The sequence below is a fragment of the Perognathus longimembris genome, chromosome 20 (assembly GCF_023159225.1).
Source record: "Perognathus longimembris pacificus isolate PPM17 chromosome 20, ASM2315922v1, whole genome shotgun sequence".
In the NCBI taxonomy this organism is placed as follows: Eukaryota; Metazoa; Chordata; class Mammalia; order Rodentia; family Heteromyidae; genus Perognathus; species Perognathus longimembris.
The window spans coordinates 40,023,436-40,046,939 of NC_063180.1; the positions used below are offsets into that span (position 1 = coordinate 40,023,436).

Sequence of the window (23,504 nt, forward strand, 5' to 3'; positions counted from 1 at the left end):
GATATACATAGGTATAAGAATAACGTGGTTGATTTTAAAATCAAATGATAAAGAAGAATTATAGAAATATCTAATTGGAAAATTAGAAAAGGCTTCTTTTTTTTTTTCTAGTACTGGTCACTCTGTCTCTTAAAGGTTTCACTCAAGATTGGTACTCTATCACTTGAGCCACAGCTGTATTATAGCTTTGGGGTGGTTAATTGAAGATAACATTCTCAGACTCTCCTGCTCAGCCTGGCATCAAACTGATGGTCAGATCTTAGTTTCCTGAGTAGCTAAGATTATAGACTGGAGCCCCTGGTACCTGGTAGAGTCTCTTTATGTCTGCTATTATTAATTAAATACCATATAACATGTCACTCATCAATGGTTCCATCTGTGCAAACCCTTCTGATACTTTTCAGGCAAGGAAGGTTATTTCACTGATAATGCTTTGCGTTTGACCTCAGGTGTATTCAGAGTATCAGAAACATTGGCCTTTGTATACTTCAGAAACATGTGGTTATTACCAGGGGAAATGAAAGGGCTTACTAACTTTGCCTCTTGGTACCATGTTTGTTGGACACTGCTTAAGAAATATGAGTGTCTTGTTTTTAACCTTCATAGTTAAAGCTTTTTTTTTTTTCCTGCCCCTGTGGCTTGAAATCATGGCTTGGTTATTATCCGTAGCTTTTTGCTCAGGGTTAGTCCTCTACCAATTGAGCCACAGCTCCACTTTTAGTTAAAGCTTTTATCGTTACAATAACATTATTTTCCCAGTTTTTTTTAATGTATCTAGACTTAATGTTTTTCATTATTTCCTGATACTTTCTCTTCTATTTATCATTTCTCATTTCCTTTAGGACTTCATTGAACACTTCTTGTGCTCTAAGAATACCAGTGATTTTGTGTGTGTGTGTGTGTGTGTGTGTTTGTGTAATTATATTTTAAGCATTTTTTGTTTAGTTCTTATTGAAAGATACTTCACTGAAAACACTAATATAGTTTGCATTTTTTTCTAACTCTCATATTTGGCTTTTATTGATTTTTTTTGGAGGGGGGGTAGTAGCAGTCTTGGGGATACAACTTAGTGCCTTAGTGCTGTGCCTGAACTCTTTTGCTCAGTGCTAGTATTCTTCCACTTTGAGCCACAGTTCCACTTCCTGTTTTCTGGCCGTTAATTGGAGATAATTGTCTTTCAGACTTTCCTGCCCTGGCTGACTTTGAACCATAATCCTCAGATCTCAGCCTTCTGAGTAGCTAAGGTCACAGACGTGAGTCACCAGTGCCTGGCTTTCTATTGATGTTTTAAAAATTGGTGAATGTTTTAATCACTGTTCTTTCTGTTACTGTGCTATTTATCTGATTATTTTTAGTTTTTATTTTCCTATTAATGAGTTTTGAAATCATGGCTTTAGGTTTCTGCTTACTTACTCAGCTACTGGCTTGCCCCTGTGGAACTACCTCTCACAAGACATTTTGCCAAATACTTTGGAGACATAGTTTTTAGAACTTTTTTGCTCAGGATGCCTTCAAACCAAGATCCACTGGATCTCAGTCTCCTATATAGCTAGGATTGGATCTCAGTCTCCTGAATAGCTAGGATTGCAGGCATGATCCACAGGCAACTAGCAGATTGTACTATTGTTGCTGATGATACAATCCAGAATCATTTGCTTATTTGTTATGGTTTTTAATCTGTAAATTTGTTTTTCACAAAATGTGAGGGAATTTCATTTAATTTACAAAGTAACATTTTTGGACAGTTGTCCTTCCCAGGAGATTTTAGATTTTGATTGCGTGTTTATTAGGCTGATTTTTTTTTTTTTTTTTGCAGGTTCTTGAGATGGTTTTTGTCTTTGTGCCTATTGTGGGGCGGCTTGAACTCAGGGCCTAGGTGCTGTCCCTGAGTGTTTGTGCTCAAGACTAGCATTCTACCACTTGAGTCATAGCTGTGTTTCTGGCTTTTTGGTAGATAATTGGGAATAAGAGTCTAACTTCTGGGCTGGGAATATGGCCTAGTGGCAAGAGTGCTTGACTCGTATACATGAAGCCCTGGGTTCTATTCCCCAGCACCACATATATAGAAAATGGCCAGAAGTGGCACTGTGGCTCAAGTGGCAGAGTGCTAGTCTTGAGCAAAAAGAAGCCAGGGACAGTGCTCAGGACTTGAGTTCAAGTCCTGGCACTGCCAAAAAAAGAAAAAAAGAGTCTAACTTCCTTGCCTATCCTGGCTTTGAATTGGGGATCCTTAGATCCTGAGTTCCTAAGATATGCTCAACTTTGAGATTCTTTGTTAAACCATATTTTCCCCATTTTTCAGTGTAAACAATTTTCTCATATCTGTTGCCATTCCTGTAGTTAATTGTTTCCAGTTAGCTCTTAAGATCATCTTGTGAATTTTTTCTCAGATGTTTTGTATTTAGGAAATTTTCTCTTCCTTTAAAAATATATATTCTCTTATATTAGATGCAATAATCCTATTCATTTGCCATAAACATATTTCTCTTGATGTGGTAAGTTTTAAGCATAATAATAATTTGTTTAAAAAATTTCAATGTCCAACATCTGGATTTTCTCAAGGTTATGTATACATTTTAACTTTCTTTTGAGATTTGCTTTATTTTTCTTTCTTCATTCATTAGATAATTTAGGATTTCAACTTAGAAATTTTGAATATATTTTAGAAACTCTACATTCCATGTTATTACATTGTGTGGTTGGGCTTTTTTTGTACTGTACAACTTAGGCATCAGTACAAAATTTCACCAGTATTTCATAACAAAATTACAGGCTCTGCCCTTTTGAGGCTATTTTCTTCTTGTGTAACAGCATCTAATAAGGCTGCTGATAGATAAAATTCTTTGAAAATGAAAACTTCCTTAGAGATGTTTTTTTCCTCCAAGAGTGTACTTCCCTTTTAAGTTGCTTTCCCTTGTCTTTAAGCAGCTGTTTTATATCTATGTAGAATTTACAATTGTTATCAGTGGGAGGGGCTTAATTTGGTACTACCTAATGCTCCAATAGTAGTAGCCACCTCTGAATGTGTCTTATTTGGACTATATGAGATAGTAATGTGTTTATTTCACTAATGTATGCTTATAAAGGTTCTGGAGTCTTACACAGTACATGTCTGTATCCTACATGAATCATCTGTTTTGCAGAAATATTTTTATAAAAGGGACATGCACGCATATTTGTGCAGTATTTAGAATAGAATTATTTGCACATTGTATATTTCCCACCTCTGCTGTTCAATATTTTACTGAGTGAGAATTTTTAAATTTTCAGTGGAAAAATCTTTCGGTTTGAATATGAAATCTAATTTTCATTCTTCAAAAAGAGAAGGGGAGCTATACATGGCCATACATGACTGTCGATTTTCCTAATTAGAAGGCTGAAATAGGAAGCTATTTTGAATGCAGGCCTTGGGACTAGCATTACGTGGTGGAGTCATGATTTCACCATGCATTATATCCCAATTTATTCTGTTGTTATTAAAGTTTGAACTAAATACAGTTCCTCATTCTTTAGAATTATTGCCTGTATGTCACAATTGTAACATGATGGAAACACTTCATAGTACTTTCACCACAGTATGAAACATTCGATAAAATTGATAAAATGAAAAATAGTTTTCCTCTAGTACTTAATGCTAACAGTTTTTAGATGTTCCTTTCCACATTCCAAATATTTCAGAGAAGTGCTCTTAAATCCGAATCTGAAAGCAATGATGTGCAATGAGTCCTTGTCTGATAAGATCTTTTTAGGCAAGAATATTGAGCTACACAATAGTTGAAGCCCTGGCTGACTGAAATGAGACCATGTTTATGTGGATTTTATGTAAAGGTGAAGATAAATATAACTGTTTCTTTGTGAGTAGATGTTACAGCAAAGAATTTACAGCAAAGAATTTATTTTTTTATTTGATGGTGGTTCTAGGGTACTAACTCCGGGTCTCTTACTTGTTAAGCTTATTTGCTTGGCTGTCCCTATACTCCAGCCCTCCTTTTTGATGGTTAATTTGGAGGTAGCCTCATGTACTTTTCAATTCAGGTCAAACTGTCTCCTTGTTAGCTTACTGAGAAGCTAGGATTACAGGTATAAGTCAGTGGCACCTGGATGTAATACATGTTTTGGCTACCAAAGCAAATAATTTAATAAAGAGTAGTTAAGAAGAGCTAGTATGTAAACAGTGTTATGTAATTTTTTTGAGTAGTTCTGAGGTTTAAACTCCCGGCCTCATGCTTGCTAAATAGGCATAGTACTACTTCTGTAGCCTTAGGAGAAATCCAGCATTTTCTTCTAATGACTGGAGAATAAATAACAAAAACTATTTTGAGAAAGTCTTAATCTGTCTTGTTTATATTTTCATATTTTATGTATCTAAATTTATTTTACAGTTACATCTGTTTGTCTGTGTATCATCGATTACCATCTGCATGTCATTGGGCATAAGAGAAAGAAGAGCATGGCAGTGTAGAAAAAAAGAAATTAGCCAGTCACTGGTGGCAAAATAAAGCTGTCAGCCTATGTTACTTTGACATGAGAAAATGTAAAAGTTAAAAATGACAGTATTATTATACAGTGACACTATGTAAATCTTAGTTTTAATTATGTGGAGTTACCACTCAATGCCTTGTTTCATTAGACCATTCATTGTGAAAGTTCTTATAAATGATTTAGTAAAAAAAATTTAGGTTTAAAGGTCTTATCTTCTCTGTTTATAATTACTATATTCTCTGTTTAATAAAAGGAGCAATAAACAGTATGTAATTTAATTTATAATTTAATGCACTGTGATTGTGCTGCCTTAGAACCTGTCAGAAAGTGAAGCTGTGGCTCAAGTGGTAGAGGGTCAGCCTTGAGGAAATCTGTTAAGGGATCATGCCCACAACAAGGATTCAAGTCCCAGGACCAGGACAAAAAAAGGTGGGGGGGAAACCCATGTTGTCAAATATTCTATTTGTATTTTATGAAATGTTCACCCAAATTAATTAAACAAGGTAAGTTACCACCAAAGTACAAAGCTGGAAAGAACACAAATGAATGGCTCATAAGAGAAGCATTGTGAATGGCCATGAGCACATAAAATATGTTCAACTTTATCAGTCTAATTTTATAAGAAAATTTGCACTTATCCAATTGAATACACAATATAGGAAGTATTCATAAAATAAAGGAGAAATGAATCTATTATCATTGCTTATTTTCACCTATCAGATTAGCAGGTATATGTGTGAACAAACAAGGATTTAGAATTCCTGATGTGTTACAAACTTTTGGCAATACAGTACAAAATATGTATCAGATGGAAATTAGCACATTTTCACTAATAATTTTACTTTTAGGAGTTATCCTGTAGGATGTAATAAGTCTTCAAGATGTATATAATTTGAAAGTTACTTATTAGGATAAATGAAATTATTCTTTAAATAGTAAATAACTTGCTTAATCAAATAATGGTAGGAAATTATCAAAGTGGATTATTTCCAGTTGTTGTGATATAATGCATGCTCAAATTGATATGAAAAATCTTTCATGTTCACTTTTTACCTGTTACTGAGTACCAGTTGTTGGAAGAATTGATACTGTATTCCATTCTTGTGAAATGACAAATGCATGTGCCTTCTCTGATATGGTTAATAAACCAGTTTTATAGGAAAAGATTCATATAATTTTAGTAGTGATTTCTGGTCATTATTTTGCTGTTATATTTTTATATACGTGTGTAATTTCAGTTGCACATATATCAGCTACAATGTTTGAGTTCTTAGTGTATGTGCCATGTATAAAGATAAACACACATAAGTCCTCTCATTTGTTGCTTATGAAAACTATCTTAAAGATAAGTGAGGCTTAAATCTGGTTTTGGAACTCTGAATCATCCATTTGTAGACAACTTTAAAAAATTCCTATGACATCATAAACTTAGAATTAAAATGATTCATTAAAATGTGTATAACTTGCTAAAAATATTTAGCTGACGCATTTTTTAGACGTTTACAGAACTATAGTCATTCTCTTTGTGTATTTAATGTTACTATTTCCAGAGTTATTTAATATAGCTACTCAGGATCAAAGTAAATTTTAGGATTTTGCTGGTGCAGGGAGAAAATATGAATGGGACAGTGGTTTGTGGAAAATCTCATCGTATAAATTTTGAAGAGGTGTGCTTTCTACAAATTGAAATGACATTGCTTAATGAGAGGGAGGGCTGTATACCTGGCACCAAAGCAACCAAAGCACTAAAATGCTATAGTAGATTACAGTCTAAAAAGAACTGACAATAAAAATGGAATCACTCTGAACAAGATGATTTTACAATAGATATAACAATAGGCAGTATAAAGAGCAAATATAGTATGTCTTGGCAGTTTCAAGACAAAAATTTAGCTAGATACCCATGGCTTACACAAGTAATTGTAGCTGAGAACTGAGGATTGTGGATCAGAGCCAGTTTGGGCAGGCATGTCTGTGAGACATGTATCTCCAATTAAAGTCAAATATGAAGCTATGGCTCAAGTGGGAATTTGCCATCCTTGAGTAAAAAGCTAAAGGGCAGTGTTCTGGCCCTGAATTGCAAGTTCCAGTACTGGTGCACACACTTGCATTTGTGCATGTACCTCCACACACACACAACAAATTATTGAGTGAAGAAGTACTGACATGGGAATTGATACAGATTCAGTAGTCATAAATTTATATTGAAATATTTCCCCCAGTTGCAATTTGGGAACTTATATTGAAATGTCTAAGTACACTCTTTCATTTGAATAAACGCCTGTTTCCTTAGGTAACTTCAATCATTTTTTCAACTTTCATATTATTTAGCAGTTATCTAGCAGTTCTTAGGTAGTATCAAAATGATAAACATGGGAAACAGAAATTTTTAGTGTCACAGCAGTGGCTGGAGGGTGTTTGCAAATTTAAGTGGATTGTAATGGAAAGGTTATGCTCTGCTATTCTTATTTTGATTTTGGTGTTTGGGCATTGTGGGTCTGATTGTTTAAGATTCTTACAGGTGGAGTTCTACAATGTTGAGAACACTGAAGAAGGAAGAAAAGAAGTACAGGTAGAGAAGAGTCAGATATGTATGAAGTTGCATGGAGGAGTGATGACACCAAGCTGTGTGCCACCCATTTGAGGTGTTTTGATAGACAATTTCTTGAAGGATGTTACAATTCACTTCTAGTGGTAAGATGTTTATATTATTATAAAAATAATATCTTAATGGATGACTGATGGATGGATGGAGGAATCTGGTAATTAGGTGGGTAGAATGTACAGCTGAGTCTTAGCTGAGCCTGCCAATTCCTGGACTTCTCTTTAGTCCATCCTGATTGCTTTTTCAATACTTTTGACTGTATTCTAGCTTCCGTTTCATCCTCTGATTCCAAAAGTCGATTTTCCATTTCACTTATTCTGTTACCTCTGGATTTCATTGTGGTTTTCATTGTGGAAATTCAACTTATTATGTTTCCGAGATTCTGCTTTTCTCTACATATCTTTTTCAGTGTCTTGGATTTTCTTTGTCATTTCTATAATTTCTTCTTTATGCTCTTGAAATTGTTTTGGCATCTTCCTTTTTATTTTTTATGATTTCTATAGTACCAATTTGTGAATAGTGTTTGTTTGGTCCTGGGGCTTCAATTCAGAGCTTGAGTGCTGTCCCTTAGCTTGTTTTGCTCAAGGCTAGCACTCTACTAGAGTCACAGCTCTACTTCTAGCTTTTTGGTGGTTAATTGGAAATGCGACTCTCATGGACTTTCTTTCCTGTGCTGAGTTCAAGCCACAATCCTCACATCTTAACTCTGCATAGGTAGGATTACTGGCAGGAACTACCAGCACTCAGCAGTTTTGTATTTTATTAATAAATTTACTGTATATTTTGATTTTTTGTTTATTATTTTTTGTGGAGTAAATTTTAGAGCAAGTTATAATATTTCAGAGAAATGAGTAAGAAGATGCTTTTGCAATAGTCTGCTGTGGCTGATGATTTCACAACTTTAAGGCATGTGCATTCTTGATATCATAAGCATAAAGGAGGAGGTTTTTTGATTGTTCTCTCTCACCATGACCATCTTTATTCAAAGAAATATTATTTTATCCCCTAATAACCATTTGATTTGAGGTCTGTGAATGTGGCTTAGTGGTAGAGTGCTTGCCTAGGATGTATCAGGCCCTGAGTTTGTTTCCTTGATATAACATAAACAAAAAAATAAATTAAATAAAAAAACTACCTTTGGATTAGTCAAATAATTTTGAGGAATTGCTGACTATAGGGAACTCTGAAGCTGAGATGTAAAACGGTTTGAGAGGGGTCTGGGAATATGGCCTAGTGGTAAAGTGCTTACCTCGTGTACATGAAGCCCTGGGTTCGATTCCTCTGCACCAAAAACATAGAAAAAGCCGGAAGTAGCGCTGTGGCTCAAGTGGAGTGCTAGCTTTAAGCAAAAAGAAGCCGGGGACAGTGCTCAGGCCCTGAGTTCAAGCCCCAGGACTGGGAACAATACAAAACAAAAAGTTTGAGAGGGTGGAATGGCACCTTGACAGCACTCTGAATATTGAGACCTGGCCATGTAAGAGACATCTTTGGAGAGGGTTGAGAGACTGGAATGCCGTCCCCCTCTCACTTAGTGCTGAGGACCTTTTAAAACTTGACAGCTTGACTTTGGGCAGTATGTTGTGTCTGGACTTTCTCTGGGCTGTAGTCTCCTGTCTCAAAATAATAGGGGAACCAATCTCACAAAATCTGTTTTAGCTCTGAGTATATTAATATAGATGTTTTACTTTTTGCATATATCCATGTGTGAACTCAAATAAATATGCTTGCTTGTGGGGACTCAGGCCCAAGTGCCAGTGAGCCTTGGAACCCTTGGTCCTTGTTGATTTTCTTTTATCATCTCTCTAGCTCTGCATTTTCTAGTTCTCTTCAGCTCCTGTATCCCTTTTTAATGCCTTGAGCAGTGGTTAACAACAGCTTACATTTCTTTTTTCTTTCACCACTTTGTGTTCGATAAAGATATTCTTGTAGTGAATTGTGATGTACCAAGTATTAATTGCTTACCTGGAACATTTAGAAAAATTGATGTTTCTATTATGCTTTGTATTGTGATCATAAAAGATATTTAAATACCTCACTTGCTTCCTAAAAGGAGTTTTTCTGTATGAGGATTTTATCTCAGGTTTTTGTACTTACTAGAAAGATCTTTACTACTTGAGGGAGATTTTTTTTACTACACCCTTTTTTAAAGTAAATTCTTTTTGCCTGGTTTTGCCTAAACTTCAAATTTTAATTTTTTTCTCTGAGAGAAATGGAACCTGGCTCTGCTTGGTAGATCTTTAGTGATAACACAAGTGTGAGAATTCCTTCACAATATCTTAGAAGATTATTAGGTCACAGAATATTAGTATCCTATGTAGGTACTTATATAAAGAAAGAATTTGTACATTCTGATTGTTTGGGGCAACATTGTAAATAGATATCTATTTCTGGATTATTTACTAGAAAAATGAATGAGGAAACAAGTAGAATTAAGTACCATTAATGTCTAGCAAAAAATATATAATTCTATGTCCAATATATATAATTATAATGCTCTTAATTCTAAGTGTGGACAACTTTTTGACATTTTTCTTTACTTCTGCTTTCCTTTGGTGAGTTGCTATATAATAGGAAAAAGGTAAGAGTAACTGGGTTCTGTTGTTGCTTGAGGAAGGTGAGCCTAGGAATCCATCATGTCAGTACAGAAGATGTGGGCATTTTCAGTAGTACAGGCCAGGTTGAATTCTTTTGGTTCATACAGAAAGCCTGGTGTGGGTGGGAGGTCAGTCTTCTCAGCCTGACTTGGCACCAGCATCACAGAAGGCCAGGTGTCTGAATGCAGTGGGTCGTCATTTGTTCTTTGGAAGGAGTTCTGTATATAGGGATTTTTTTTTTCAGTGTGGGACAATTGGCCAGAGTTTGGAAGAGCAGGTCTTCATGATTAGTAGATTCTAAGAGTAATATCAGTAACCATAGGAGATGAGAAATGAGGCTGGTAGGAGAACCTTTCATTCTTTTACATTTTATGCACTTGGTGTGGATATGATATACCCCTGTGAAATTTTTACAAATGTGAGGGATTGGATACAACCAGCAAGTTTGCTGCCTGTGAAATCACATTATGTGCACTGCACCTTACCCAGGGTGCATCCTGGAAGAGGAAACGAAAGAAAAGCAGTTTTGAGAGTGGCAGGCAGGCCGACTTCCAAAGCATACAGGCAGGGAGGTACCTGTGTGTCTTCTCAATTGGCATTTGATTTATCCCCACTTCCCAGGGTGTGATGCTATGGAAGATGCACTGTCAGTGTAGCAGAAAAGTCTGCCTTTGTGGAAGACCCGAGGGTGCGGCCAGTTGGCAGGCCATGTGTCTTCAAGGATGCCTTGCAGGCTGCTGTGCAATTCAGAAAGGTAAGCATCTGTGGGAATGATGTTATTGTCATGGACTGGTAGAGTTGCCAACCTCTCAGTTGGCATTGCTTCTCAGTTCTACCACATCCCAACACCACACCGGTGGCCAAGGTCACACTGGTTATGTATTCTGCCTTGCGGGGCTATAAGGCCCTAGCCTCTCCTGTGCAGTGGTTGTGCTTGGATCGATGATGATTCCCCAAAAATCATGCCTTGGAAAAGCTGAACAAAATGAGTGAAAATACATGCCCTTCTCATTCATCGGTGACTGAGGTCCAGCACAGTACATTTCCCAGGTAGTGTAAGGGTGAGGCTTCAGGTCCTTCTGCCCAATCAGGTTTGGGCATAAACAAAGACTGGCAACTGTGCCAGAATGCCCATTCAGCGATGTGCTAGGCCTTTTGCTTTGCTCAGTTGGGTGGGTGTGTAGGAGGAACAGAGATGAAGCAGAAGCATAAGTGAGGTAGCCCACACAGGCACACATAGGATTGTGGAGATGACCTTTGTTCTATGGTCCATCCTCACATTTGGCATTGATTTGTCTCCACTTCCCAGGGTGTGATGCCATAAAGCCCCACAGACAGTTTCATCTCTCCTCTACAAGTTGGTGCTGCCTGTCCTGCAAGCCCCATGCCCTGTTTGGTGACCCCCTGATGCAATGTCACTATTATCATCAGGTAAGTTGTGTCATGATATTTTAATTCTTGTAAGGATATTGTTTCTTCCTTCCCTATGGTTGCCCAACATTCTGCCAGGCTGGGCATTGTCTGTGGCCTCAGGGATGTGTTTGACAATTGTCCTTCCCATGGCCTTTTCAAAGGTACTAGACCAACCCAATGCCCAGTGGATTTCTTCCAATTACTTTGATTGGATCAATGATGTCTCAAAAATCATGTTATGAAAATCTTTACAAGATGTGTGAAAAATGCGTTATTACTCTTATTTGTGACTGAAGTCCAGCATGTTTATATCACCCAGCTGTTTAGCATACAGTGAGGCAGGACTTTATTTCCCTAACTCACATGCATGCACTATCCCAGGTGGAAGCTCTAGATAGGTGTCCAGTGAAGTAGGCACAAAGACCATTCTTTTTTAAATTTTTTTTTTTTAGTGGTACACATGTCTGTCGAGGGGTTCTCTTGATTTTTTTTTTTTTTTTTTTTTTTTTTTTTGCCAGTCCTGGGCCTTGGACTCAGGGCCTGAGCACTGTCCCTGGCTTCTTCTTGCTCAAGGCTAGCACTCTGCCACTTGAGCCACAGCGCCACTTCTGGCCATTTTCTGTATATGTGGTGCTGGGGAATCGAACCCAGGGCTTCAGGTATAAGAGGCAAGCACTCTTGCCACTAGGCCATATCCCCAGCCCTGTTGAGGGGTTCTCTAACTTCTCTGAGTGTCTCTCCAGTTTGGACACTGAGCAGAATTGCTTGATGTTAGTATAGAGAAGCAGGAACTTGGCATCCAATTATGCTTTTTAGATACACATATACCAATAGAAAAAGACAAGTTAGTTTTAGTGCCGATGCATTCCTGTGTGAAAGGGCTCATTTCGCTTGGTAGCCTGATGGCAAACATGATGTCAGTGTAGAGTATACCAAAAAGTCATGAGTTGGAAGTGACAAGAGTGGTTCTTTATGACTGGAAAAATAGCATCTCCAAAGAGTATATAGGGGATGCCTGGATGGCATGCAACTTACCCTGCCTTGTGCTGGTCCCTGTGGGATTGGCGTGTTATGACCTGCCCTCAGGGATCACCAGGAAACACAGGAATGTGGCGCTCACTGCCACTTCCAAAGGCCTCCCATCTTTTGTTTTCTGTTGGAAACTAACCAGAGACTGCCCTCCATGTGGAATTGCCTGCCAGGGCAATTGCTCAGTGGACCATTGACTCCTACTAGGGGCCATCAAGTTCTCATCCATGTGCAAGATGCTTCCCTTGCTTTCCATGCATATACTTTAGGGGAGGTATAGAGCTTTATACCAGAACAGTCATTGTTGTTTGCCATGTAATGGTGGGTGTTGTTTAAGCCTGGTTGTGTGCTTAACAATTGTTGTCTCCTTGTTTGCCATTTTTCTCTCCTCCTGTGCATTTGAAAAAGCCACAGAACAATTCGAGTTTGACACTATAAAGTGTCAGTGTATATGATTTGGACATTGGAGGTAGAAAAAGATCTCTCCTCAGGATGTGGGTTGACAGAAACTAGGGCTCAGGCCCAGGGTTCCAGAGCCAGCCGGCAGTGAAAAGGGAATCCTGAATGAGGGGGTTGAGGATTAAAGAAAAGGAAAAATACAAGACGAGAAAAAAGACAAGAGGCAAAGATGGGGTCGGGAGGTCTGCAACTTAAGATTGTAACTCAAGACTGCAGCCAAGTTTATTCTTAACTTCCAGTTTATATGCAGTTTAGGAACCAGGGAATAGCATAGGGTTGCTAACATTCAAGAACAAAACAGGCTTTGAAGTTTGCAACATCTGATTTCAGTAAATACAGGATGAGGTCGATTAACATAGGAATGTACTCCAGCGGACATAGCAAAGCAGACAAGCAATTCCGGATAGTGGCTGTGAACAAATGCTAGCGAACAAATGTCCTTGCACCTAGCATATCCTGGTGATAACACAGCCAGAGATCAGAATGAATTTAGTTGCAAGTTTGGCTCCTGACACCAGGCTCATGGCACTTGTGGTTTGGTAGGTCTCTCCTAGCTCAGTTCCTGTCCCATTGGTTGGATTTGTGCATTTCAGCTGTTTTTCCAGAGATAGGAGCTGACTTTGATCCAGACTGTCTTGAGCCAGGTCCCAATGGTAAAGTGTGGCAGAGTGTGTATACAGAGTACTGAAGGTGGTTGAGAAGCTTCTTTGGAGGCAATCACAGTATTTTGGTAGGCAAAACATTTGTGTGAGCTGAGAATTGGGAGTGCATTGAAGGATCTGTGTGTGTGCGTGTGTGTGTACACACACATATGTACTAATCATGGTAGTGGTAGGGCCACAGGATTTAGTTGCACAGGCTAGATTGAACTCTGTCAGGTTTTACATGGAAGCATGATCTTATCTGGGTGGAAGGTGAGTCATCTAAGCCTGTCAGTTGGCACCAGCATCCCAGAGGGTCAGGTGGTTGCAGGTGGCAGTTTCTTTTCCTTTGAATATTGGATGGTGTTCTCTGAGGAGGGATGTTTTTTGGAGACAATTGTTAGAGGATTAGCTGGGGAGGGTCATCTTAAGTTAATGGAAACAAAGAGGAGCATGCATTCACTCCAGGATGCCTTGAGAGAGAAATGAGGCTGGCAGGAGTATCCTTCTTTCTTTACATTGGGCAAAGGAGGCTGGCACTTGGTATGGAAGTGATGTGCAGCTGTGGGATTGCAGCAAGTATGAGGGACTGGCCGCAGTCAACAAGCCAACAAGCTTACCTCCTGTAAACTCACTCATGCAAATGCAGTGCCCATTCCTTCACAGCACCCTGGAAGAAGAGAAAAGAAACCAAAACAGTTTTGAAATTGCTAGGCACACATGTAGAGCATGCAAGCAGAGAGGTAGTCATTGTCCTTGGTCCTATTCTCAAGTTGGTATTTCATTTGTTTCTACTTTCCAGAGTGTGATGCTGTGGGAACCCACTGTCAGCATGGCAGAAAGGGGTCTGCCTTTCTGGAGGACCAGAAGGTGTTGCTGGTTTGCAGGCCATGTTTCCTCAGGAGTGCCTCCCAGGATGCCACATGGCTAAGAAAGGTTAGCAAGGATTTTTCTGTGGAAATTGCCGTGTTGATATGGACTGGTAGAACTGCCAGCCTCCCAACTGGCACTCTTTCTAAATCTTACCAATTTCTCAAGTCTGAAGTTGGCCAGGGCACACTGGCATTTTCTTCAGCCTAGCAGGACTACAAGGCTCTAAGCTTTCCTTCTGCCCAGTGCCCATAGTGATTGTGCTTGGATCGATGATGATTCCCTAAAATCATGCCCTGGAAAAGCTGAACAAAATGAGTGAAAATCCATGCCCTTCTCACTCATCGGTGACTGAGGTCCAGCACAGTGCATTTCCTAGGTAGTGTAGGGGTGAGGCTTCATCTCATTCTGCCCACTCAGCTTCTGACATGGCCCCAGGCTGGCAGGTGTGCCAAGGTGTCCTTCCATTCAGATGCTAGGCCTTCTGCTTTGTTCAGTTGGGTGGGTGTGCAAGAGGATCAGAGATGAGGCAGAAGCAGAAGTGAGATGGGCCACACTGGCACCCACATGATTTGGACAGTGACCTTTGTGCCTTGGTCAATCATCAAGGTTGCCAATGTTTTGTTTCCACTCCCCAGGTTGTGATGCCATAAAAGCCTATGGGCAGTGGAGAAGGAAGTCGGTTCCCATGTCCTCTATAAGTTGGTGCCTGAAAGTTTCATGGCCTGTTTGGTGACCTGCTGCTGTTGTGTCGCTGAGGAGACTATTCTTGTTACCAAGTGAGTGGTATCATAGTATTTTAGTTCTGGTAAGGATATTGTTTGTTCCTTCCCTAGGGTTACCCAACATTCTACCAAGCTGGGCATTCCCTGCAGATGTGTTCAACAGTTGTCCTTCCCATGGCTTCTCTCTAACGTGCTAGGCCAACCCAATGTCTCATGGATTTCACTGGAGTAGTTGTTCTAGGATATTGTGATTGGATCAGTGATACTTTAAAAATCTTGTCACAAAAATCTGAATAAAATGAGTAAAAAATCTCTGTAACTATTCTTACCTGTGACTGAAGCCCAACACATCTGTATCACTCAGCTAGTATAAGAGTGAGGCGGGTATGAAGGTAGTATGCAGCTGTGGGAATGCAGTAGTTGTAAGGGGCTGGATACAGCCAATGAGCTTGCCTATACATAAACTCAAACTCATTGAATTGCATCTTCTTTAGGAGTGAAATGTAGGCATGCCTATCCTTATATCCACAGCATCTTGGAAGAGGAAGAAAAAAGAAACCAAAGCAGTTTTGAAAGTGCGATGTAGAGCCTTCAAGCAGACAGGTAGCCATTGTCCTTGATCCTGTTCTCAAGTTGGTATTTGATTTGTCTCTACTTCCCAGAGTGTGATGCTGTGGGAACCCACTGTCAGCATGGCAGAAGGGGATCTACCTTTCTGGAGGATCAGAAGGTGGTGCTGGTTTGCAGGCCATGTTTCCTCAGGAGTGCCTCTCAGGATGCCACGTGGCTAAGAAGGTTAGCAAGGATTTTTCTGTGGAAATTGTCGTGTTGATATGGACTGGTAGAACTGCCAGCCTCCCAACTGGCACTCTTTCTAAATCTTACCAACTTCCCAAGTCTGAAGTTGGCCAGGGGCACACTGGCATTTTCTTCAGCCTAGCAGGACTACAAGGCTCTAAGCTTTCCTTCTGCCCAGTGCCCATAGTGATTGTGCTTGGATCGATGATGATTCCCCAAAATCATGCCCTGGAAAAGCTGAACAAAATGAGTGAAAATCCATGCCCTTCTCACTCATCGGTGACTGAGGTCCAGCACAGTGCATTTCCTAGGTAGTGTAGGGGTGAGGCTTCATCTCATTCTGCCCACTCAGCTTCTGACATGGCCCCAGGTTGGCAGGTGTGCCAAAGCGCCCTTCCATTCAGATGCTAGGCCTTCTGCTTTGTTCAGTTGGGTGAGTGTGCAAGAGGATCAGAGATGAGGCAGAAGCAGAAGTGAGATGGGCCACACTGGCACCCACATGATTTGGACAGTGACCTTTGTGCCTTGGACCATCATCAAGGTTGCCATTGAATTGTCTCCACTCTCCAGGGTGTGATGCCAGAACAGCCCACAGACAGTGGAGCAGGAACTGTTTCACTTCTCTCCTGTACAAGATGGTGGTTCCTCGCTGAAAGCCCCATGACCTATTTGGTGGACCCTTAATGTGTTGCTGAGGAAACATAGCGTTTCCCATCATGAGTGGGGTAAGTGGTGATAGGGTCTTTCAGGTCTCATAGGGATACCATTTCTTCCTTTGCCAGGGTCCCTCAACATTATGTTCAACATTCAGGGAGGTCCATTCAGCACTCAAGGAGGTTCATCATTCCTACCTCCCTGTCTTGTGATGACCCCTATGGTACTGGTGTGTCACAACCTGACTTTACCCTTCACTAGAAAACACAGGGTTATCTTGAATTGCTCCAAATTCAGTGCTATATTAGAAGGTATCAGTTATAGTTGGTTCTCATGTGTTAGTCCTAGATGGATGTGGTATTTATGGTATTTAGCATATGTTTCACATGTTGATAAATTAGTTTCTAAGTTTTTTCCAGTGACTCATTCTGTGAACAAGCATTATAGAGGAAAAATCTTGTTTCAAGTGGTGTTAAATGTAACCAGTAAAATCTTACATCATACAGTATTTTTTGGCTACTAGAATCTGAGCAGTGTACTTGCTAGTATTTATTTCAGGTCTTTTGTCTTTTTACACAATGGTGCTGTTTTCTCTTTTCAAAGAAGCATTTGAACATTTGCATTTTCTCACTCAAAGGTGTCCATAGCTTAATGTCATTAATGTTGTTTAAAATACTTTACTGTTAAGATATTTTGAAAATGTTTTTCTTGACCTAGAGAAGTATTTGCACACTTGTGATAAAATGTTAGTACTATGTCTAATATATAAGTAAACATGCTAAAGCTTTAAACCTTAACTGGATGTGTGCCATGGATTTAACAGTATTCATAGATCTTTCATATAATTGTTCATTCCTTTGTACAGTTGCTTTGTGAAATGTTGCTGTGAATTGATATTGTAATCAATAAAATGCTTTTAACTAGAAAAAAAAGAAAGCAAACACAGAGATGTGGAGGTCACTCACACCTCCAATGACCTCTTATCATTGGTTTTCTATTGGAAACTAGTCAGAGACAACCCTCCATGGGAGATTGCCTGCCAGGATTTTATTGCAGAGAGACCATTGATTCCTCCTAGGGAGCCACCTGTTGACTTTCCAGGGGGAGGCAAGAGCCTTCCCCTGGCAGCCAAGCATCTACTGAAGAGCTCTATCTCAAAAGGGGCAGTTGTTTGGCACATGGTGTGTATGTTCCTGTGAAGCATGGACTTGGGTTCCTAATGATTGGGTCCCTTTTATGCCTTGTTTGTTCTCCTTTCCCTTGTAAAAAGCCAGAGGAAACTTGGATTGTGAACAACATAAGATGTCTTGTAAGTTTGATTTTTGACATTGGGGATGGGAAAAGACCCTCATGCCTATATATCTGGATTGGCAGTCTGCAGCTCTGAAACAAGCCCTGATTTGGTTTGTGGGACATGATGTTGTACATCCACTCTATCTAAGTTTCTTCTCCCTTGGTTCTATTTGTGATTTTGGGCCATTGTATAGGCTAAGCCTTGAGAAGTGTCTAGGTATCTGGTCTGCCTTTGCTTTAAAAATAGTGTTTGGAGCCAGGTCCCAGTAGTAGAGGATACCGTAAGAATCTGTGTGCCAAGAGTATTGGACCTGCTCATTTGACTTCTTTGAAGACTGATACAGGAGAGTAGTAGGCACTAGTGTGAGCTCTAAGCTTGGGATGCGCTATGGTTGTATAGACCTGTGTGTGTGTTTTAACACTTGTGCCCATGTGCGTGGTGTGTGTTGGTGGGAATAGCAGGGCAGGACAGCCACAAAATTGTATTGTTTTAGGTGCATAGTTAGCTAGGATTTCCATATACCCATCAATCAAGGCGGGTAGAAGTATAGTTATATAGGCCAGTTTGAATTTTGTCAGTTTATACAATGAAGCATGGTTTAAGTATGAGGTCAGTCTACCCAGTGGGACTTGGCACTACCATCCAAGAGGATCAGGTAAGTGTGGGTTATGTGTGGTATTACTTTGGCTGGAAATCACACATACGCGTGCACCTGCCCCTCTCTGGTGTGTGCACTGGGAGAGAGAGCCTGGCGGAATGGGAAGAGGAAAGTCACAAAGCCCTTTAGAATGTCAGAGAGATATGCAGATGAAGTAGAAGATGGTCACTGTGGGCCCCCGAACTTCTCTCATATTGGCATCTGCTTTGTGTCCACGCCACAGGGCTTGATTTGGCGGAAGTCCCCGGTCCACAGGGCAGCGCGGCGTGTGCCCTGGTGGAGGATCGGCGATGGAGGCCGGTCTGCAGGCCGTGGTCACTCCCGGATACCGCCCAGGCCGCTGTGTGCCCCGGAGAGGTAAGCGAGGGTTTCCCTGCGCAAACGACGGGGTTGGCGTGGACTGGAGGAGCCTCCAGGCTGTCTGGCGGCAGTCCTGCCGAGTCCTAGCAAATCGCAGGGCCCCGGGAGCAGCCGAGCGTCCCTGCGGCAATGTCTTGTGCCACGCAGGGCGGCCGAGCCCGAGGCTGTCTTTTGCCCGGTGGTGGAGCCCGTGTGCTTGGATCGATGATGATTCCCCAAAAAACATTCCTTGGAAAAGCTGAACAAAATGAGTGAAAACTCACTCCCGTCTCGCTCATCGGTGACTGAGGTCCGGCACGTTCGCGTGACCCAGCTAGTGTAGGGCCCAGGAAGGTCTTTTCTTCACTCCCATTCCTACACCAGCTAGGGCGGCAGCTCTGGACAGGCACGCAGCCATGGGGGTGGGCCCTGGGACCCTTTCCTTCTTAGTGTGGCACACACGAGCGGTCCAGGGTATGGCTGATGGGTCCGGGGTATCCCTTGTGTGGGGTGGCGGAGTAGAGACGCATGAGGTGATTGCAGTGAAGCTGGAACGTGGTGTGCAGTTGGGCCTAGGAGATGCTCACGCATGCAGGGGACGTGGCAGGTGAGCTTCAGGGTCTCGGGGGCATGAGCCAGGCCTGACTGTGGGAAATGGCCCATTTCCTCTGGTAGGGCGATAGAGATCTATGCAATAGCGTTGCGTGGCTCCGAGTTGCGGGTAGTGCTGCATAGGAGGGGACAGGAAAGGTTGGCAGGGAGTTGGAGCACCCCGGCTCCACGGAGTGCGTGTGCACTGCGGCTTGACAAGGCGCCACCCTGCTGACTTGTGCCCGTCCACGTGGGAGGGGTGTGTGGTGACCTGCCCTCACCCCAGCAGGAAACACAGGGACGGAGCTCACTCCAAGGCCCAGAGATGATCTCCCATTTGTACGCAGTTGGAGAGGAGCCAGAGGCGGTCCTCCTTGCGGGTGGTGTGGTGCCTGGCAGGACCGGGTTTTTGAGTAGACCAGGGACTCCTCCCAGGGAGTCAGCGTGTTGACTTTCCTAAGCAGGTGGTCCCCCCTGGCGTCTGCGAGGGCATTGGCTTAGCAGCTGTTTGAGGGCCTTGCATCCTCAGGGGCGTCCTTGGTTGTCTCCTGGCCAGGGTGCGAGTCCTGTGAAGGCCGGACTTGTGTTCCTGATGATTGTGCTTCCCTTCTTTGCCAGTTCGCTGTCCCCGTGTCCCCCGTGAGAAGCCAGGCGCGCTTTGGGGGAGGCCAGCGTGAACGGTCAGTCGCTTGGTACTTGGAGAGTGCCAGTGGGATGCAGTTGGTGGCACTCGTGGTGGGTTAGGTCCGTCCCTGGTCAGTCCCTGTTGAGCTAGTGTGCTGGGTAGGTCAGGAGAGTCCCCCGGCCTAGGCTCCCCCTTTCCTGAAGCGGTGTCTAGTGAGTCCCGGGTGGTAGGGAGCTGCTCACAGGAATCTGTGTGGCCAGAGGAGTGGAGGGGCTGTGGGAGGAGTTGGGATGCAGACGCATTGCCCGGTGGGGCCCAATTCCTTCCTGGCCTGAGCGCCTGCCTGGTGTGCAGGCAGTGAATACATGCGTGTGATTGACCTTGTGGTGTGCATCGAGGCCCCAAGCGGGCGAGAGGCAGGACCACAGAGCTGTGTTCTTTCCTGGGGACAGGTAGGCTTGGGTTCCCCATTGGCTTGCTCAACACACAAGGCCTGAAGGGGTGCGCTTCCACACGCCAGTGTGAGTTCTCTCAAGAACATACAAGGAAGCGTGGTCCTAAAGGAAGGTCATGCTTCTTAGAGGGCTGCCAGCGTGTGGGCTGTGTCGCCCGTGGTGGAAGCTCTTCCTTTGGCTGTTTCAGGTTGTCCTGTCCACCGGGGTTTCAGTTGGGGGGGAGATTGCTGAGGACGAGCCATGCTAGGGTTCGTCCTGCTTGCTTCTGGGAAGCCAGGGAGGAGCCGTCAGCCAGCCGGGGGTGACTTGAGAGGAAAGAGAGGCCGGCCAGCGGACCCTTGTTTCCTTTCCCTGAGCGTAGGCGCTGCCAGGTGTCCTGTTGTGGAAGGTTTGCACTTGGTGTGAAGGTGGTGTGCAGATGTGGGATTGCAGCCGATGTTTGTGACTTGGCTAGAAGAGAGAGCTTGCCGCCCTGCAAATCACACACACTCATGCACCCGGCCCCTCTCTGGTGTGCGCAGTGGGGCCTAGCCAGGCCCCACTCTCAGAGGGAGCCTGACGGCATGGGAAGAGGAAAGACGCAAAGCCCTTTAGAATGTCAGACAGACGTGCAGGTGAAGTAGAAGATGGTCACTGTGGGCCCCCGAACTTCTCTCATATTGGCATCTGCTTTGTGTCCACGCCACAGGGCTTGATTTGGCGGAAGTCCCCGGTCCACAGGGCAGCGCGGCGTGTGCCCTGGTGGAGGATCGGCGATGGAGGCCGGTCTGCAGGCCGTGGTCACTCCCGGATACCGCCCAGGCCGCTGTGTGCCCCGGAGAGGTAAGCGAGGGTTTCCCTGCGCAAACGACGGGGTTGGCGTGGACTGGAGGAGCCTCCAGGCTGTCTGGCGGCAGTCCTGCCGAGTCCTAGCAAATCGCAGGGCCCCGGGAGCAGCCGAGCGTCCCTGCGGCAATGTCTTGTGCCACGCAGGGCGGCCGAGCCCGAGGCTGTCTATTGCCCGGTGGTGGAGCCCGTGTGCTTGGATCGATGATGATTCCCCAAAAAACATTCCTTGGAAAAGCTGAACAAAATGAGTGAAAACTCACTCCCGTCTCGCTCATCGGTGACTGAGGTCCGGCACGTTCGCGTGACCCAGCTAGTGTAGGGCCCAGGAAGGTCTTTTCTTCACTCCCATTCCTACACCAGCTAGGGCGGCAGCTCTGGACAGGCACGCAGCCATGGGGGTGGGCCCTGGGACCCTTTCCTTCTTAGTGTGGCACACACGAGCGGTCCAGGGTATGGCTGATGGGTCCGGGGTATCCCTTGTGTGGGGTGGCGGAGTAGAGACGCATGAGGTGATTGCAGTGAAGCTGGAACGTGGTGTGCAGTTGGGCCTAGGAGATGCTCACGCATGCAGGGGACGTGGCAGGTGAGCTTCAGGGTCTCGGGGGCATGAGCCAGGCCTGACTGTGGGAAATGGCCCATTTCCTCTGGTAGGGCGATAGAGATCTATGCAATAGCGTTGCGTGGCTCCGAGTTGCGGGTAGTGCTGCATAGGAGGGGACAGGAAAGGTTGGCAGGGAGTTGGAGCACCCCGGCTCCACGGAGTGCGTGTGCACTGCGGCTTGACAAGGCGCCACCCTGCTGACTTGTGCCCGTCCACGTGGGAGGGGTGTGTGGTGACCTGCCCTCACCCCAGCAGGAAACACAGGGACGGAGCTCACTCCAAGGCCCAGAGATGATCTCCCATTTGTACGCAGTTGGAGAGGAGCCAGAGGCGGTCCTCCTTGCGGGTGGTGTGGTGCCTGGCAGGACCGGGTTTTTGAGTAGACCAGGGACTCCTCCCAGGGAGTCAGCGTGTTGACTTTCCTAAGCAGGTGGTCCCCCCTGGCGTCTGCGAGGGCATTGGCTTAGCAGCTGTTTGAGGGCCTTGCATCCTCAGGGGCGTCCTTGGTTGTCTCCTGGCCAGGGTGCGAGTCCTGTGAAGGCCGGACTTGTGTTCCTGATGATTGTGCTTCCCTTCTTTGCCAGTTCGCTGTCCCCGTGTCCCCCGTGAGAAGCCAGGCGCGCTTTGGGGGAGGCCAGCGTGAACGGTCAGTCGCTTGGTACTTGGAGAGTGCCAGTGGGATGCAGTTGGTGGCACTCGTGGTGGGTTAGGTCCGTCCCTGGTCAGTCCCTGTTGAGCTAGTGTGCTGGGTAGGTCAGGAGAGTCCCCCGGCCTAGGCTCCCCCTTTCCTGAAGCGGTGTCTAGTGAGTCCCGGGTGGTAGGGAGCTGCTCACAGGAATCTGTGTGGCCAGAGGAGTGGAGGGGCTGTGGGAGGAGTTGGGATGCAGACGCATTGCCCGGTGGGGCCCAATTCCTTCCTGGCCTGAGCGCCTGCCTGGTGTGCAGGCAGTGAATACATGCGTGTGATTGACCTTGTGGTGTGCATCGAGGCCCCAAGCGGGCGAGAGGCAGGACCACAGAGCTGTGTTCTTTCCTGGGGACAGGTAGGCTTGGGTTCCCCATTGGCTTGCTCAACACACAAGGCCTGAAGGGGTGCGCTTCCACACGCCAGTGTGAGTTCTCTCAAGAACATACAAGGAAGCGTGGTCCTAAAGGAAGGTCATGCTTCTTAGAGGGCTGCCAGCGTGTGGGCTGTGTCGCCCGTGGTGGAAGCTCTTCCTTTGGCTGTTTCAGGTTGTCCTGTCCACCGGGGTTTCAGTTGGGGGGGAGATTGCTGAGGACGAGCCATGCTAGGGTTCGTCCTGCTTGCTTCTGGGAAGCCAGGGAGGAGCCGTCAGCCAGCCGGGGGTGACTTGAGAGGAAAGAGAGGCCGGCCAGCGGACCCTTGTTTCCTTTCCCTGAGCGTAGGCGCTGCCAGGTGTCCTGTTGTGGAAGGTTTGCACTTGGTGTGAAGGTGGTGTGCAGATGTGGGATTGCAGCCGATGTTTGTGACTTGGCTAGAAGAGAGAGCTTGCCGCCCTGCAAATCACACACACTCATGCACCCGGCCCCTCTCTGGTGTGCGCAGTGGGGCCTAGCCAGGCCCCACTCTCAGAGGGAGCCTGACGGCATGGGAAGAGGAAAGACGCAAAGCCCTTTAGAATGTCAGACAGACGTGCAGGTGAAGTAGAAGATGGTCACTGTGGGCCCCCGAACTTCTCTCATATTGGCATCTGCTTTGTGTCCACGCCACAGGGCTTGATTTGGCGGAAGTCCCCGGTCCACAGGGCAGCGCGGCGTGTGCCCTGGTGGAGGATCGGCGATGGAGGCCGGTCTGCAGGCCGTGGTCACTCCCGGATACCGC

The 23,504-nt window shown here is 44.3% G+C and overlaps 1 long non-coding RNA gene, 5 other non-coding genes and 1 pseudogene across 7 annotated transcripts; all 7 read left to right on the top strand.

The window, feature by feature from the left end:
- Positions 1–9,260: 9,260 nt before the first annotated feature.
- On the top strand, positions 9,261–16,302 carry LOC125368391. 2 transcript variants are annotated; one of them, XR_007214229.1, is made up of 6 exons: positions 9,261–9,665; positions 10,303–10,435; positions 10,991–11,112; positions 14,026–14,159; positions 14,732–14,872; positions 15,481–15,598. It is a non-coding gene; the product is annotated as an uncharacterized LOC125368391 (long non-coding RNA). The 2 variants fall into 2 exon arrangements; XR_007214228.1 differs by lacking the exons at positions 14,732–14,872; positions 15,481–15,598 and adding an exon at positions 16,187–16,302.
- Positions 10,618–10,712, top strand: LOC125339132. Its single transcript, XR_007208424.1, has one exon. It is a non-coding gene; the product is annotated as a small nucleolar RNA SNORD116 (small nucleolar RNA).
- Positions 11,305–11,393, top strand: LOC125339139 (annotated as a pseudogene).
- LOC125339133 lies at positions 14,360–14,453 on the top strand. The gene has a single exon (XR_007208425.1). It is a non-coding gene; the product is annotated as a small nucleolar RNA SNORD116 (small nucleolar RNA).
- Positions 15,815–15,908, top strand: LOC125339134. Its single transcript, XR_007208426.1, has one exon. It is a non-coding gene; the product is annotated as a small nucleolar RNA SNORD116 (small nucleolar RNA).
- Positions 16,303–18,780: 2,478 nt separating the features above from the next.
- On the top strand, positions 18,781–18,875 carry LOC125339175. Its single transcript, XR_007208462.1, has one exon. It is a non-coding gene; the product is annotated as a small nucleolar RNA SNORD116 (small nucleolar RNA).
- Positions 18,876–21,255: 2,380 nt separating this feature from the next.
- On the top strand, positions 21,256–21,350 carry LOC125339176. Its single transcript, XR_007208463.1, has one exon. It is a non-coding gene; the product is annotated as a small nucleolar RNA SNORD116 (small nucleolar RNA).
- The last annotated feature ends 2,154 nt before the right edge of the window (positions 21,351–23,504 follow it).